Source organism: Camelus dromedarius, unplaced genomic scaffold, assembly GCF_036321535.1.
Source record: "Camelus dromedarius isolate mCamDro1 unplaced genomic scaffold, mCamDro1.pat HAP1_SCAFFOLD_185, whole genome shotgun sequence".
NCBI classification, from domain to species: domain Eukaryota; kingdom Metazoa; phylum Chordata; class Mammalia; order Artiodactyla; family Camelidae; genus Camelus; species Camelus dromedarius.
In genome coordinates, this window is record NW_026989816.1 from 242,124 (window position 1) to 255,798 (window position 13,675).

Sequence of the window (13,675 nt, forward strand, 5' to 3'; positions counted from 1 at the left end):
AGGATAAGTCACAAATCTGCCCTTAAAGAATGTGATGTAGAAACACGAGGAGTAGTAGCTGACAAACTGGAAGAAGAACACCTTCATGGCTAGGTTGTTCCCACAGTCAGTCTGGTCCTTGGGATCTCTGCAGCTAGAATAAAGAAAAGTTAAGTCTGTAAAACTGTGAACAGCTTTGAGACCATAATCAAAGCCACGGACACATGAGTTAACACGCTAAATATGTATATATATATATATATATATACACAATTCACACTTTTTTCATGTAAGTTGTTTTGAATTCCTTAAAATAGCTACTATGTTAATTCCAACTGTACACACTGTTGTAAGAGTTTCTCCCACTATGAATGCAATATCACACAAGGCAAAAAAAAAACAAAGTCACCCGTTCCTTAAAATTTATAAGCACAACAGTATCCAATGGGCAAGAACTGTCCTCTGTCAGGTGTAAGTTGAAAGAAAGCTACTTCTAAACATCCTGCTAAGTGAAATTCTCTTGTCTCCCTGAACGGCAGGAAGGTAGGACTATTGAAGAAAACAAACAAAACACGGGGCAACTTGCTAGAAGCATTTGGGGAACATAAAACATCCTCCTAATACAAAATTTGAATTGGTCTTAGTGTTTTCAGAAGATGACCACTGAGCAGACAACTGGGAGAATGACCCAGCCACATGCAGCGTGTGGGAAGCAGTTAACTAGGGCCGCTAAGCCGCTGGCTGGGATACAAGCCAGAGAGAAGAAACATTTGTTATAGAAGCCACAGCTGATGAGAATGGAGCTACACTAACAGGAACAGCATGGGGGGAGGACACATAACAGTGTGATTACTTGTCCTCTCCGTAACGCACAAGCAAATCTGCCACTGGAACCACGACCCTCTTCCACTTATTTGCAATAGAGAGACTATTTACTTTCAACAATAGGGTACATGATCTAATGTAATTGAAATTATTATTAAGCACTGACATATTTACACAGAGCTTGGACATTCTAAAGCTTTCTTTGTCCCTTTTACTAATGCATAGCTGCAGCTAATTCACTTCTCATATAGGCTAGAGAAAATACGTTTACACTTGAAGTTTTCTAAAGACTGTAATGTACTGGAATTGAAGTGCCTAAAAGATAAAGTCTCTGTTTTGACCTGGTTCTAAAACTGGTGTAGAAATGACCTCAGCTGCAGAAGGAGCTTAACAGACTCAGTCATCTTGATTGCCACTTACTCATATATGGCGTTCAGGGTCACGATGATGTTAAAAATGATGAGGGAAGCAGTGATGGGCGTGGCCCACCTGCACAGTCAGGTACTTCTGGATTGGGTGCTTCCATTCAGGTTCTTGGGAAGTTCTGCTGAAAATACAATGAACACTGAAAGTCCGTAGACAATGATCCCAATAACTGAAGCAATGGTCAACAGGACCTGACAACCCGAAAGCCCAGCAGCATAAGGCTCACTAATGATCGTATTTTTACACAGAAAACTTGCCCCCAATCTACGCTTAAACAGACAACATGCACGTGCTGTAAACCTCACATAAACCTGAGAAGTGATGTAAATCGCATGTAAATGCCACAAGAGACGTGAATATCAGGCATGTTAAATTTTCGGGGAGGAGGAATGAAGGATGTCAAAAAGAATGAGTGCATCCACTAATGTAACATGCTGACAGCAGGAGCAGCTGTGTGCAGGGCATAAGGAATATATGGGAACTCCACTTTCTGTGAATTTTTCTGTAAACCTAAAACTGCACTAAAGAAGGAAGCCTGTTAAGTATATCTTTAAATGGCTGAAAATGGAGTAACTGGTGGCATGTTCTTTTGGAGACAAGTCTGTGATAGCAGAACCAATGAAAGTAACCCTTCTACATCTATAGAATTACTTAGGTTATGAACTAGTTGTAACCCATGAAGGGGATATGCTTCCTTTCAAGGGAGAACCTATCACTGATTCAGGGGTCAGCAGGTGCTAGCTGTCATCTTCATTCTGAATAGGACCAGTGAAGCTGTGGACATGCCCTGAGGGAAATAGTGGAAGTGACAGCAGGTCTCTGCTGATGAAAGCTTCACAAGCTTTTCATACTCCTTGAGATCTTAAAATGGCAGGTACTCCTACTCCCTGCATTTGCACGAGATTCATGTCCCTGATCCATTGTAGTTCTTACTGTGTGGACTCAAGGGCAACGGGAGTGTCTGAAGCATAATTTGCACGTGGCTGGTAAGGCTTCAGTTCCTCACTAGGCAGGTATTTTTCTGCCCACTGAAGAATGCACATTAAAGGTCCCATTTTTAAACTGTTTTCCTTCCATCTACCTTCTTGGTCATAGTCCAGAAGCATGTACTCAGGGTCCCTGGCTGCTCCTGATGGCTGCCCCAGAGAGAAAGCTACAAAGAATGTGAATTTCAAGACTAGGTGAACCACATCATGTTATTTACAGTAACAGCGGGAGGCTGGCTTGCACCTGCAGGGGAGAGCAGATGAAGTGTTTACAAGCCCCTCCTGGAGCCACACTCCTGCATCTGGATCCCAGCTCCGATGCTAGCTGTGGGGCCTTGTGCAAATTTCTTATCTTCTAGGGGCTTCAATCTCCTCACCCATATAATGGGGGGATAATAATAGCAATTTATAGGACTATTGTGATGAGTCAATGATTTACTAATTGTGAAAACAATTAGAACATTAACCACAGGCATGTGAAAAACTCTACCTAAGTATTAGCTATGAATATGGTGACCAAAGTCTTAAAAAGGTGTTTTTCTTAGTTTTTAAGCCATCACTTTGTAGAGAAAGCATTTTATTTTCTCCTCTACTCTCTTTCATCATCCTTTTCTTCACAGTAAGTCTTCATGATTGTGAAAGGAATAACTTTTTGGTGTGTGTGTGATTAAATGTGAAAATTAGTTAAGGCTGTGAAAAATGTATTATACAAGGTATATTAAGCCTTCCTCTCTTGTACAGTACATATAGGCTATTTAAATACTATGCATTTTTAAAAAGTCTGCATAATAATTTTTTAATTATGTATTAAGTAATCTTAATAGTTAAGATTCTTTAAATGCTTACTATTGCTTCAGCACACATCTATTTTTCTAAATCCTCACAATCACCCTGTTGGGAAGGTAATATTATATCTCTTTTACAGATGAGGAAATAGAGCCACATGGAGATGATGCAATTTGCCCCAAATGAAGCAACTATTAAGTGAAAGAACTGAAATACTCAAAGAGCCCAAAGACACACTAACTGTAGAGCACTGTCTACTACATGGTCTGTGAAATCAATTGTAATTCATTTCAGAACTTTTACAAACTTGACACATTTCCATTTTTCTTCCAAGCACTTAATGGGTTCAATATTTCTTATGAAACAGGAAAGCTTTCCATTCTCCTTCCTCAAGTTTCTTCTTATTTATCATCTTTTCTGATCATAATTTTAACATTTTCTCATTAAAGAAAATTTGAAAGTACTCAGTACTGGACAGAACTGTTGTCCTGGATCTGTCCCCAGTCTTAGAAGAGGGCCCAGAATTTGCTTTAGGATAAATAACCTCCCTTTTGTTTTTAGTCCTGTGATTTAAGCTCGATTAACCCACTCTTTCTGAAGCACCAGAGGTAGATCTCAGTTGGTTTAAGACAAATAATACCCCTCATTGTATTGGCCTCGCACATGATTGGAGAATTGGCAAATAACCCAGTAAGAGCCACTATTATGTGAGGAGATACGTGCTTGTGCCCATGTGAATGATAAGCTTCCTCTATCAAGAGAGGAAGCTGCCAAAGAGACCTCTCTTGGTTTGGATGGATGATCTGGGATGCTGAGTGCCTAGAAGCAGCATGCTGAGACATCATTGGACACAGAATGAAGACAGGACAAGACCAGCCCTTGACATCATCTGGGCTACAGTATCTCTCCTTGACTGAAGCCAGACCTCAGATCTGAGGTTTTCATTTACAGGAACCAATAAATCCCATGCATCCCAATTTTTTGGGTGTTGTTTAAACACATTGGAAATTGATTTTGTCACCTACAATGAAAGGACTCCAACTCTGAAAATGAATAAAAAATAAAATAAAGAAAATGCTTCTACCTATAGACATAATTCCTTCAGAAGGGTACATTGTTTGTATATTACAAATCATTTTATATATTAATTTTATTCTCAAGCCTATCGTAAGTGTAACACTTTGACATGTCATAAAATATTTTCATGGACACACTTTTTCATGGCTGCAAACTATTCTACTTTGTGAACGTTTGGAAGAATATTTTGGCTGAGATTTTATATATATATATATATACATATAAAAGTATGTCTGTGACTTGCATCCGTAATGACTTTTCCCTGCCATTTTGAAATACTTCCTGATTAAAAGTTTTTCAAAGCTGAATTAGTTGATTAAAGCATAGGAATATTTTTGACTCTTGATATCAACTGCCAGACTGCTTTCTAAGAAAGCTTGAGGAGTACACCAGAAATTAACACAGCATTGTAAATCAACCATACTTCACAAAAAATATCCAGTAACCTAGGCATGGGATTGGTGATCACTGGCATTTCATCCTCATAAACAGAGCTGTGTCACTTGAGAGGTGGAAAACTACTTCATTTTGATGTGCACTGAGTGAATTACCATTGGAGTGTGACATCTATTTTTCCTTTGTGAATGTGTGTTCCTTTTCTCTGCCTTCTACGCTCCTGAGATTTTTTGATGTTACCTTTGAAGTGATCTGAACTCTCTATGTATTGAAGGAATTAGCCCCTTGTTGGATTTGTAAACAAATAACATCCTCTGGTGTTTTGTTTAAAATTAGGATGCTTCTGATGCATGGAAATCTTTGTATACTTTCCTCAGAAACTTACTGCTCATCTAGAGTTTGTGTAAACATCCATATTTATTTCTAGTTTCTTTCTAATTGTGTTACTTTTTAAATGTTTCTGGAATTTATCACAATATATGGTTCACTGTATGATTTCAATCTTTTCTTTTCCCCCCAAGTAGCTAACGAGTGTTCCATTCACTGAATAACCTTTATTTATCTCCCTGATTTGTAATGCCTTCCATCTCTTATATTAAATTATTATTGATATCAGAGCCCATATCTGGACTTCCTGTCCTATTTTCTAATCTGGCTATTCTTGAACTACTAAAAGTCTCATTATCTTATTAATTATTATATTACTAATATGATTTTATTCACAATAAACCCCAAATCAATTTTATAACTTCTGATATTTTGGAGATATGATCTTTTAATCTAGAATCATGTGATTAAAGCATCTTTTATATCTTTCAGTAGTTTTTACTTTTATTTTTTGATAGTTCCTACTATCCTTTTCTTAGGTTATTCTTAGACATTTTACCTTGGTTATTACTCTTGGAAAATTTTAGAAATCTTAATGCCTCCATCTGGTCTCTTAATCAGACCCTGGAGAATCCTAAACCAATGATCTGATTTGAACAAATGAGGTGAAAAGAATAGGGGGAAGCACTGTGAGCAGAAGAGACTGTGGAACCTCCAGAGTGGAGCCCTGCATTGGCTCAGATGTTCTCTGGAAAAAGTTTTCTCTATGAGACTTCATAGTTCCCAGCTTGATTTTCAGTTTTCTCAGGATTTCACATTAGATTTTAAAAAGTCTGTGGCAGGTTCTTACCCAGAAAAAGAGCACTTGCACAAAGGGTTATATGTATAAACTTTCCCCAGGTGGTAAATGGAAAACTCTCTTCTTCCTAATTAAAAAAACAAGTTAAGTCAATCAAGGGATTACAACAATGAAATGACTTTTCTCCTAATTGGTCAATAAATCCTAAACATAATTTAAAAAAAATAATTTTCAGACATAGCCTCATTATTTGTAATTGCATGGGTTTTTTCCTTTTTTTTGTTCTTTTCTTTTCTGTTAACGATGTCAAACAAACAACAAAATACGTACAGTGTTCATTTTAATACTATTTTTTGAAAATGCATATGTGAACGGTAAACTATTTCCCTGCCATGGTCTGAGCTTGGGGGTCTGGGTACCTGACGAGGCCTGAGCTTGCCTTAGATTTCAGAAGTGACGGTAGTGACAGCATAGAGTCCGTGCAGGACAGAATGTTTCACAGGTGTCGGCAGCTAACTGGTCTCCACTGTGTGTTTCTTGGTTGAGCTTTATGTGTTAATTAGCTACAACTATGAAGTTTTAGAGTTTACATTTTAGAGTTTATATTTCGAATTTTTTTAAGAGATGAAATCAGTAAGAATCAAGGTTTACCTGGATTATAAAAACAGATATAGTATAATAATAGCTGTCCCTAAGTACATGGCCCTTCCTCTGTGCCAGGAAGTCTTCCAAGTAGATTCTGTACATTACTTCGACCCGTCATTGACACAGTCATGAAGAAGCAACCCTCTTATTCTTATTTTATAGGAAACTATGGCACAGAGAAGTTAAGTTGTCCAAGATCACTCAGGAAGCAAGCTGCTGTGTTCAAATATGAATTTAGGCAACTTCATTCCCAAGCTCTCACTACCACAATGCTGGCCTCTCTAAACAATGGAGCATACTTTCGCAAGTAAAGTAAAATGCTTCAATTAAAAAACTAAACAAAAAAATATTAGGCAATTTTTTAAATAAGGAAGTACGATAAAGTGAAATGAATTTTCATCTTCAATTTTTCAACAAGCATGTTCTAATGAAAATTTAAACTTATTAGCTGGCAATTTTAAATTTAAAATTGGCAGTTTAAATGACCAAAAAACTTTTCTTCAGTATTTTTTGTATGCTGCCAATATGATACGTTTTTGTTTTTCAGGACTCAAAAGCATTATGAACATCTAATTTTGTCTAAGTTTCAGCTTTCAACTCTGAATGTACAGTCTTTTACCAACATATGCTTTGACCACCATCTTCAGTTGTAAACAATGGGAAATATTCATAATGGGGATTATTAGAAGCTTATTACATTGTAAAAGACAAATGTCACTTTCTATTGGTAGCTGAACCTCATTTTTTTCCATTTATAAAAAGAGGAGTTTTACCTGCTCCCTCCAGAACTTTTCAGTGCCAACATTCTGTAGATCTGTGATTCAATTTATTAAATCTATAGTTGGAGACATTTTCAGATGCTCCTAGTAAAAGCATTTTCTTTCCAAGAGTTATTCATGTTCACAACATACTGTCCTGCTGCTGCTGACTGCAAGTACCATCAGCTCTAAATTATCTCAGCTGATGGAAAGAAGCAATAATACAGATGACTCAAAAAATCATCTTTTCATAGCTCTGGAACGTTGATACAAAGATATATAGTTTTATTTTTTTAATTTTGCAGCAGGAGTGGCAGCAATAAATTTACATTTCCAATTATATAAAATGCCTAGCTCAAACACTGCTCAAACACTGATGGCATCTCAACAAATGTTTCCCTGCTTCTCCTACCCTTTCTCTGACTTTAGGATGAGAGTCATGCTGCTTTGTGCACATCCCAACCGGAAGTGGGAGCAGTGACCGGGACTTAGTTAAAGACAAAGGGGCACCTAGTCTACGATGAAAAGGAGGCGGCAATAATGAAGGCACATGTGAAAAAATGGGAGTCAACTATAAAAACCAATGTGTCTTTCCTCCTACATCTATGTCATAGCAGCTAATTTATATTTTGCATTTATTTATTGGTGTTATGAAAGGATAAAAGTCAATGCCTCTTTTCTTATACACTTATACCAGACTTTTTCTTTTCCCCCTTTTTACTGTTACTATGAATGAAGGACCACACTTCTCTTCTGTGTACACCATTCCAGTCAGTGCTCCTTCAACTTGGCTGCACATTAGAATAACCAGAGGAGCTTTAAAAACTTCCCTATGCCAGAATGCACCACAGGCCACTAAGTACCATCTGAGTTAGCAGTGATGGAATCCAGGCACCAACATTTTTTAAGGTACCCTGGTGATTCCAACATGCAGCCAAGGCTGACAAGCCCAGAAGTAAACAGACTAAAGTGCATCTAAACAGCGCCTGCTTTTCCTGGGTAATCTCATCTGTCTCCACGTGGGGACACCGCGCCTCCTATTCTAGCTGGACTTGTTCTTCCTGTTCAACCGTGTCCCATTTTTACTCAAGTTCTGCCTGGCGCCGCTTCCAGAACTCCAGAAGTAAGGTGACTAACAGAGAGAGAGAACAGCAGAATGTGGATCTTCAGTGATGACTGATGCTTCAGAAACCAGTACTTAATATTTATTACCCTTAACACTTTGGTAAACGGTTAATAAAATCACATTTATTTATAGGCGATACTAAAGAGAAACATGAGTTAATGCCTTTTTTTTAAGAAAAAAGAAAATGTAGATTATTTATTGAACTTTTGGAAACAGACTAGCTCTCTAGCTCATGAAAAAGGTATTAACGTGATGGTCAGACGCAGGTGACTGTGTCTGATGCTAAAGTACCTGCTACCAGCACATTATGCCCACTAAAAACACAAATATCAGGGGGATGGGTATAGCTCAGTGGTAGAGCACGTGCTAAGCATGTACAAGGTCCTGGGTTCAACCCCAGTACCTCCATTAAAAAAGAAAATTAAAAAAAGTAAAATTAACTGTCACAATTTAAAAGCAGTGCACGGTCCACCCTCCAAGCCTTCTCCTCACATCCCTGTCTCTTCTGTCCAAAGGACCTGAGGGTGGGGAAGGGGATAACAATGCTTTAGTAACCCTTGCATTTCTATTTTCCACCACCCCAGTCACACAAAATTAAAATAATATTCTTAAATATGGAAAACTGCCATTTTCCTCAATCTTCGGTAAAGTAATTTTTAGAAATCGTCAATCTGTTTTAAGACTCGTAACTTCAAATAGTAGACAAAAACAACATGAAATGTTAATTGAAAAATGTGGCTTCAGGATAAATCCCCTAAGCCCTTCTTCCAACCAGACTGTTAACCCTAGGCCCTAACTCTAGAGAAATTCCAGAATAACCACTGTTCCCTCCACCATTATACCTGAGTCTCTACCATGCTCTGAGAATAAAGAGAAAAAAGACACAGTCCCTGCTTCCGGGAGCTCCTAGGTGCACAGGACTCATCGTGAAATGATGGCTGAGGAGGCATGTTAAGAGGGCTTGGATAACAGTCAGCAGTGGGTGCTCGGGGCAGAGAGCCGGAACTGTAGCCAACGCTCTCCCAGAGGAGGGAACCACTGTGGTGAGTTCTGAGATGCCCTAGAAGTGATCAGGTGAAGTTATAATGTTAAGGCCATTTCTCCCTGGGGAGCTGCACATGCAAAGGAGGGAGGCCAAAGAGAGCCAGGTCACTTCCAGGAACTGCAAATAGTCTAGAAGTGAGCACAGGGTGTGGGAGGCAGGTGAGGCAACCAGGTGGAGAGATCACAGGTGCACATCACACAGGACTCTGTGTGCCTCCAAGGTAAAGGAGACATGCAAAGTGATCTAGAAAGAAAAAAGATAGAGGCAGGGAGACCTATTGGCAGGTTCATGTGAAGGCCTGCTGAGGCCCCGCTAGGAGGAGAGAGAAGAAAACATTTCAGCAGGTGGACGGATTGGCCACAGATGTGATGGAAGGGCAGGAAGAGGTCAAAGATGCCGGCCAGCTTTCTGGCTTTGGCAGTGTGCCAAATTATAGTGCCATTTCCTAAAACAAGAAGGGCAGGAAGAGGAGCAAGTCGTGAGAGGAGACAACTGATTCAGTTCTGGCTGGGTGCCTGTGGGCTCCAGGAGAGATGTCCAATAGGCAAATAAAAGTCTAGAAATCGGGAGAAAGTTCTAGGCTGAGCCAAGTAGTTTTCCTGCTTCAAGAGGCTAATGGTTGTGAGTGGACAAGCTCACGAGAAGAGACGTAGAGGGGTAGCTCTCACCGTCCTGCACATGGGAAGCATCTGGGAGCCTTTAAAACATAGTGCGCCCCAGCCTGGTGTGGGGCCTTTGTACTGTTTATTGTTTTTTAAATACTTTCCTTTTTTGGGGGGGTAGTTAGATTTATTTATTTTAATGGAGGTACTTGGAATTGAACCCAGGACCTCTTGCATGCTAAGCAAGTGCTCAGCCACTGAGCCATACCCTCCCCACCATTTTTTTGTTTTTAGACATTAGCTCTACTGAGCAGTCAGGGTTGAGAATCAACCTGTAGAGAGCAGAGAGCCTTGGGGTAGAGATCAAGGAGAAGCTTCCCAGAGCCCTGCAGACCCCAGAAAGGGCAGCCGGAGATTCAGGGAGCCTCGGATGGGCTGTGAGGAACGTGAACTCAACACTCCCCAATGACAAACATGTTTCAAGCACCCACTTCCCAGCAGTGTTTCTTCTGAGTTTACTACTTTTCCAGTAATACTGGGTGAGAATAGAAATAATCTGGACAAAGGGATCAAATTCAAATGCTCGTTCTGACCATTCTTAGCTGCGTGATTACTGATTAAAAGGTTACCGGTCTGCCACGTGTAAACTGGGGGACCTAGAACCGTGCTCGTGGGCTGCTGTGAGCGTAATGAAATGACAACTATAAAGGCACTCCTGACTCTCAGAGGTAATTGCTACTATTGTCCCCATTTGGGACACCAAGAAACAGAGTCACAGAAAGCTTCAAACATTTGCCCAAGATGAAGGTTAGTGTCTGGACTCAAGCCAATGACTTCGTGGATCCAGAGCCCAGGATCTTCTTACGAATAACACGGCACTGCCCAGGTTCCCTGCTCCAAAACCCGCCTCCTTTTGGCTCAGTTCCATGGGCCCTGCGCTGCACAGATGTCGTCACTGCCTGCCTGCCCGCCCGGTGTCTGACCCCGGCACTGCTCCCTCCATCTCACACACCGCTTCCTTGGGCACACCAACCCTCACGAGGCCATTGCTGTGGGTACTCGGATGTGTACACGGAAACGCAGGTGGTAGCCCATCTTTTTGCTATAGATGCTGCTGTCAGTGGAGGCAAAGAGCTCACAGTTGGTGGCGGAGGCCACTTCTGGTATCCTCCTTGGCTGGAGAGCTGGATGGAATCCAGTTTCCCTCTGCAACTTAGACATCCAGCATGAGAGTTATGTAAGGCCATCTGGCCTCTCAACATAGAAATGATGCCCCTGCAGTCGTACTTAATATTGTAATCTCCTGGCTCCACCAGGGAGCAGAGGCCATGGCCTGTTGTCCAACAAGTTTTGTTTCCTTACACGACAGCTACAATGGGGTGAGTAAACACCGGACCAGAAAATCTACAAAGCCCTCGTGTACTATTTCCTGACACTTGCAGGTCACCCAAATACCCCAGATCCTCCAAGTAAACAACTAGTAAGAGGAACTGAGCTGGCTCGTCTGTCAGATCCCTGATGGCAGGACGGATTTGTCCTCTCCTGCTCTCGGGATCATCCGTTCTCCTTCTGTGTGCCCTTCCCCGATTGAAGGAGACTTGTTCTTTGTTTATGGGCTATGGAGTATTTGTGGCTGTCTGACGAAAACCTTCGAAACTAGAGCTCTTGGTGAGAATGGAAGCATGGCACCCATGTCTCATGAGCTCAGCTACCGAACAGCCTCATCTAGCCAAGACTGTGGCCAACACCAGGGGTCCACGCTGTTGAGTGTTGGGTCTGGAGAGCAATGCCTCCACCACTGAGAAGCTGCCCCACCACTTGTGCCCTTGTCCCCATCCAGGGGGAGGTGATGCATCCATGGGGTGAAAGCCTTGAGGGCACTAAGTGACTGTGGACCAAGCTGTGACTGGCTGGTCCTGCCCCCCAAGTGACCCATGTTACCCTCACATGCAGAAAATCCCCAAACAGACCCCTGCTTGAGGGAATGGGTCACCTATAAGCCAACTGTCCTCGGGCCACCTAAGAAGCAACACAGTATACACAGTGAGCCACCCACTCACTACAGTATCCAAGGCTCACAGTTGCCTCATGTGACACCATGTACCCCCAGCAAAAAGAAGACCGTTACTTTGTAATTGACTTGAGAATTCTACTGAAAGCACTGCCTTCCACCTTCCACTTATGAAGTTCTTTCCACTGTGTCCCCTGCTCTGCAATTGTGCAATCAGTCCAGAGCTCCCTCATGAGAAAGGAAGGAAGGGGCCGGGCAAATCCAATAAAGGAATGGCACAGCCTTTAGCACCAAGATGGTGGAAATGTCAACTCCCAGTAAATCTTGAGCTTCAATACACACTCACCGAAATACAGCAGGATGTTAAATGGCACTCCCACAGGTCCCAGGACAGGTTCAAGGCTGACCATAAAATGTCAAAGGGTGAGTGGTGGCCCAATTTCTGGGAATCCCAACACCTTTCCCAAAGCAGTTGGAATATTCCTCCCACTTATTAGCATATGAAGATACTGAGTGCATAAAATCTAACAATCCCACACCTCGTGGTTGCTCTCTCTGCTGAGATAGACAGTCCACACACTGTCTGTGGAGTGTGTATCTACTTTTACTTTAAACTGGAGCACCCAACCCCCACGCCTCATGGTCTTTCTGTTGCCTTCTGAAACAGCCCACTCAGTCTATGGTGTATATATCTCTCTGAATAAATCTACTTTTACTGAACTGTGGCTCTCGAATTCGTTGCTGGGCAAACCAAGGACCCACACTTGGTGAGGTGCATCCCAGGGACCCAAATACGACCTGGGATATGGCTATCCTCTCCCCCACATTTTCCTGTATCATACATTCCTTCCCAAAGGATCTCACCTTGTGCACTCCAAAATAGACAGCACTCATGTGTCCTGACCAGGATCTGCTCCTGTGTGTATCATTTCTTATTTCCACTAGAACATCAACTTCAGGAGGACAGGGATTTAGTTCTGTTCACAAAGGAAGCACCAGCACATCACAGGTGCTGGAGAAGTATTAGCTGAATGAATGAGCTGTGGGAAGTCCTGGGATTTCCACCTGGAACTCCTAGCCTCTTGGGTCCCAGCTGACTACAGGTGCTCCCTGCTACTCATGTCTGACCTCTTGCCACCACTCTCTGCTCTGCCATCACCTGAGCTGGGATGAGCTGAGATGGGCACACACCCCAGAGAGCATGGCGCATGGTTCATGCCGTTACAACACACTCGCCCCTTGACTGTTAGAGGTTACTTAGGGTGGACAAACTGAAGGCAGCACCATGTGCACCGCCCTACCCCACAACTCACTTGAATCACCAGGACTGCACACAGGGGAAACGCTGGCCCTTTGCAACCTAAGGAGAGGGACTATGGGTGAGAAGAGGGTCTCTGTCAACTAACAGTCTTTTTACAAGCCCAGTCTTAGGAAAGCTCTTTAAAGATACTTTTTGTATCTTCCTTGTGTTTCTGTAATCCCTCTAGATTTTGTCATTTTAATCTACACATCAGAAATACAGATATTCTTGAAATCTCTATTGATTTTCAATGAAGAAAATCCTCATTTTCCTACACTGCTAAGAAAATTACTGCACTTTATTTAAAAAAAGCAGCTTCCTTTCATGACTTCCTATCTTCAAACACCTAATTTCACAAGAATCAGTGAAGCAGGACATGAAAATCATGCTATGCTTTATCACCTACAGGTGGGCAGGGATGAAATGAATGAGTACTGATCTCATGAGACGGGTGAGGGTGAGGAAGGACCAAGGATGAGAAACCAACATTTTCTAACCCATTTCTCTTTTTCAGAGTCCCAGACAAAACAGTGTGATTGTATCAACTAAAACAAGAATATCTGCACCCTTCTAAATGCACGCTACAA

At 41.6% G+C, this 13,675-nt stretch overlaps 1 long non-coding RNA gene across 1 annotated transcript in view; it reads right to left on the reverse strand.

The window, feature by feature from the left end:
• Window positions 1-13,675, reverse strand: part of LOC135320847 (uncharacterized) — a 48,758-nt gene that overhangs the window by 14,013 nt on the left and 21,070 nt on the right. The gene's annotated exons all lie outside the window — the stretch shown is intronic.